The sequence below is a fragment of the Palaemon carinicauda genome, chromosome 18, assembly GCF_036898095.1.
Source record: "Palaemon carinicauda isolate YSFRI2023 chromosome 18, ASM3689809v2, whole genome shotgun sequence".
Taxonomy (NCBI): domain Eukaryota; kingdom Metazoa; phylum Arthropoda; class Malacostraca; order Decapoda; family Palaemonidae; genus Palaemon; species Palaemon carinicauda.
The window spans coordinates 111,502,215-111,507,214 of NC_090742.1; positions in this window are offsets into that span (position 1 = coordinate 111,502,215).

Here is a 5,000-nt window from a genome sequence, read left to right on the forward strand (position 1 = left end):
TACAGTTACATGAATTTCTTATGGAAACACGACGTAAGGTGGAGAATTTCACATTCTGATTGATAGCATTAATATATTCCCTTAGAAGCGTCTGAATATTCTATAGATTTACCCTGCCGGAAATACGAAATAAATTTCCAGTATTTTCCAAAATTACATTCAATTTATTTCATAAGTAGCTTCGATTTTCTTTAAAATATAAGAGACAAAATTTATATTTTCCAACTGTTTGCCTTATCGCACTCTTATCATCATCTGCAAAGGATATTCCTAGGTCAATCTTTTATTTCTATTTTTCAACTATTCTTAAATCCTCGAGATTCCCCCTCTCACTTGTTACCGCTTTTTTTCTGGGCTATTGCCTTCGCGGTGTAAGTAGTGACGGTATCTCACTAAAAACCTCTCCCAACTTACGAATATTTTTCCTTTATCTTTACCCAGCATTTCCTCGCTTGCTTCTTTTTTCTTCTTTACCATATTTCTCTTTCCTTCTTCCTTCACATGAACATTCTTATATCCAGATTTTATATGAGTGTTCACTTACATTTGTGTCTCCAAACCTCTTTATTTGCCTGTATTTTCCCCAGCTTCCATTTACCATTGCTTCTTCCCGTCCCCAGAGTAAAGTCTTTATCTCATAACTAAGGTGAACACACCTTTTGTCTTTTTTTCTATTTTTAAGAGGAAAGTCATGACGGGAGGGTAAATGTGTTAATGGGTAAGAATTCTTTATCTGGGCATATTTTACCAAGCGTTTCCGAAGTAAAGATTACCATAGAGAGACAGGGTAAAACTGAAAATGGGAGTTGAAGGTAGTTTGTAAGACCTTTTCCTAAGTGAGGTTATTATCTGGACTTTGCATAAAGTTATAGCCTTTACTTTATAGGATATGACTGTTTTATAAGGTATGATTGTGTTTTATAGGGGATGGTATCTTATAAGGACATTACGTACACGGACATGTCATGATCTGATTATATTCTATAGTTGTTTTATGATCTTTAATATTAAAACAAGTATCCTGCTTAACCCTTTCGAGGCCAGTGGTAAATTCAAAGAAATTCCTGATGTAACAAAATCTGTCAAGACCACACAAACCATAGCTTGTTGTTATTTATTGGAAAGCTCTCGTCATAACCTTTCTATTGAATACCAACTTTCTATAGTTTGGGTGATTTTTAGAATTTTTTTTTTTTTTTTTAATTTAGACTAAGGTAACAATGACAGTGAAAGGGGTCACTAGTTGTGCATGGTTTCCATCATTGCATTACATAATTCATATTTTCTGAAAATTTACATGAACTATTTTATCTGAGCCATTATATTAATCAAATGTTTATGTTTCTTTATAAGTTACATATATTCTTGGCATGCGACAATCCTTTGTATCACTGATCAGAATGGAATAATAGTCAGACCCCAATACATTTTAGAAATCTTGACCTTAGTTGTATCTATGATCAAGATTATGATAAACCAGTTTAGAAAATACTTTAACCTTATCATAATAGGGTAGTGCCCTTTTAAATTGACATTACTACCCACAATAAAATAAGGACAATAATACGGATGACCTTTATTTAAACAACTGATTACTCACAACAGATGCTAAGAATTTCCCATTTCCCTTGGAAGCGAATCCTAGGAAAGGTAATGAAATAATGAATTATTGCGTGAAAGATTCAAGGCTACTCGCCATTAATGATCTGTCCCCCGAGGGGGACGAGAAGAGACATCACAAGGTTAACCGCCATGAGGGCAATGATACGGCGTCCAAGGAACTTCCAGCTACTTGTACCTGAACAGCCAGGAACTTCTTCAGGCATTGGCCAATTAAAGGTTGATACTTAAGTGACCTGAGATGAAAGAGATGAAAAAAGTGTCATGGTTGATAGAGATTAATGATAGCTATTACTCTCTCTCTCTCTCTCTCTCTCTCTCTCTCTCTCTCTCTCTCTCTCTCTCTCTCTCTCTCTCTCTCTGTCATCGATAAAATAATTCCTACAGGGCATAAATATGATTAAAATCTCAATTTAGTTCATCGATTTAAACAGTAGAAAAACTCCGATGAGCGTGGACTTAGATATAAATCATAACTCTAAAGAAAAACGTTATTTAATTTAGAAATAACAATATATATACACACACATATATAAATATATATATACATACATATATATATATATATATATATATATATATATATATATATATATATATATATATATATATGTATATATATATATATATATATATATATATATATACATATATATATATATATATATATATATATATATATATATATATATATATTTATTTATATATATAAATTATCAAAAAAATTTAGTGCTTTTTATAGGTAGAATGTTGGCCAAGGCACCAGCCAACCGTTCAAACACTACCATTAGAGAGTTAATGTGTACTTTGAGTGGCAATATAATGCAATATTCGATCCCTAATGGTTGAGTCTCCTTTCTCTTGTGCCTATCCGTGTAACAAATGGCCTGGCTTAATCTTTACACATTACCCTCTATCCCCATACAGCTTAAATAACAAGCAAGCACAACATTCTTTTTCCTTCAAATGATTAATTACTGTCATTTTTTAGTGCCTATTTTCCACTTGATATGGATATAAGAAACGCTAGCTAATATAAGCAGATCTTTTATGAATTGTACAGCATGGAAACAAACCATATTTTCTCTAATCTTGGGTAGTGCTATAGCCTCTGTACCCTTGTCATCAACTGACCTGTGTTAGAGTTCTTTAGCTTAACGATATACTCAGGCACACTACTCTATCAGTTTTTCCTCTTTCATTCCTAAAGGGTATGCTGGGCAGGCTTCATTGAAAGGTTAAGGATGCCTGGTGGTTTATCAAGAGACTGACTTTTCTCTATCTGTTCCATTTTCTTCCTTGGAGGTATTCAATTTCAAAACAATCTCTATTGTCTTTCCTTCAGTTGGAGGTCACTCTGCCAAGTTGACTAATTTTCTCCCATATTTTGTCTTATAGTCTATGGATTGCATTTGTATTTTTGTCTATATAAAGTAATTTACATGTTGATTTTGCTATCATTGATGTTATGTTTGTTTTCAAGTACAAACGAATCTTTTGTGGCTTTTAATTGTATTACAACTGATTACAATGATTCTTATAAATCCTGTTATAATTGTAGATGTTATGAGATTCACAACATAAAGTTTTGTGGGGGATAACAACTTTTATTGGTGATACGTCTATTAGAATCCAGTTGGGTCATCTATTTTCGATTTTATTCTTACTATGGGCAACACACAAGATGATAGAATGGCCTCTTACTACTTTTTGATAATTTCAGTGCTCACCATAGTGAGTTGTCAAATTGTGTTCTACTGTTTGCTATGGCTTAAGAGCTCTTGACCTCTCTTTTGAATCAGACTGTGAGAAAATTCTAAGTGAGCTTATCACAAATATGGTAATTACTTGAACCTAGTCAGGACCCACCTAGAACTCTGGGAGTGCAGACCTCCCCACAGCAGCTTATTTTTCGAAACTAGCTTGCCTTAGGGTTGATTTGGTCGACCTTTTGCTCCACTCGGGCTTGCCTTTGACCTAGGACTTTAAAAATTTAATCACTTCCACGTCATAACAATTAATACCGGAAAGTTTCACTATTCTATGTTTAAAATTATGGCTAGGAAGCTGTTCACAAACAAACAAACAGACAAATGGACAGAAAAACAGAGCCAAGAAAATAACATTCTCCCAACCTCGTTTGCGGAGGTAATGACATCCGAAATAAAGTATTGTATTGAACAAGATATACCACAGAAAAAGACATTCTCCTTCTCCGCTCAATTTTGCTGATACCGAAAATGCATTTGAGTGTTATAACCATGAGCAAAAAATATCAAGAAATATTAATATTATATCAATAAAAAACTTACAATGGTAACTAAAGCGGGACATTAACTTCTCATAATATCATTGTGATAAAAATGATTGGATGATTAAAATGAAAGGGAGTCCGAAAGAAGTAATCAACAGTTTCAAAGTAAATTCGCGAAGTAGGATAATGAATCATGGCAAAGCCGATTAAAAGTTGTTTGCATTTCAGAGCCAGCTAGATGGAGGAAGGTTTCTCGGAAAGGATAGAAGAGACTTTAGGTAAGGAAACCTAATAGGAAAACTTATAAATACAATAAACGGAAAAAAGCTTTTTGGAGATATACCTAAACTCCACATTTAAATAAGATTCAAATATACATAGGTTTTAATTATAGTAATGAACAATGCTTTGGCTCTCTCTCTCTCTCATTATATATATGCATATATAAGTGTGTATATATATATATATATATATATATATATATATATATATATATATATACATATGTACATATATACATATATATATATATATATATATATATATGTATGTATATATATATATATATATATATATATATATAGGCATATATATATATATATATATATATATATATATATATATATAGATATATATATTGATATATATATATATATATATATATATATATATATATATATATATATATATATATATATATATATTTATATATATATATATATATATATATATATATATATATATATATATATATATATCTATATATATATATGAGTGTGTGTGTGTGTTTGTATTGCTAAAGCCGTCAGAAATTACATAAAAAGGCACAGTATCATACGCGTTCATATAACCTCAATACATTTCTGAAGTACAATGTGAACACGATAAAAGTTATCTTAAACGTAGACACAAACACTCCAACCGTAATAGCTTCAGTAATACGAAACTCATAAATATACATGTGGTTAAAAGCGACTCAGCAGACACTCTTGAAGCAGCATGCCTAGAAACCTGTTTAGCAATGAAATAAAATGTTATGTTATTATCTTTTGTTAATCATTTCATTACAATTTATTCTCACAAAACAGAATCTATAACGGTGCGCTTGGTTATGATGTTATAATAT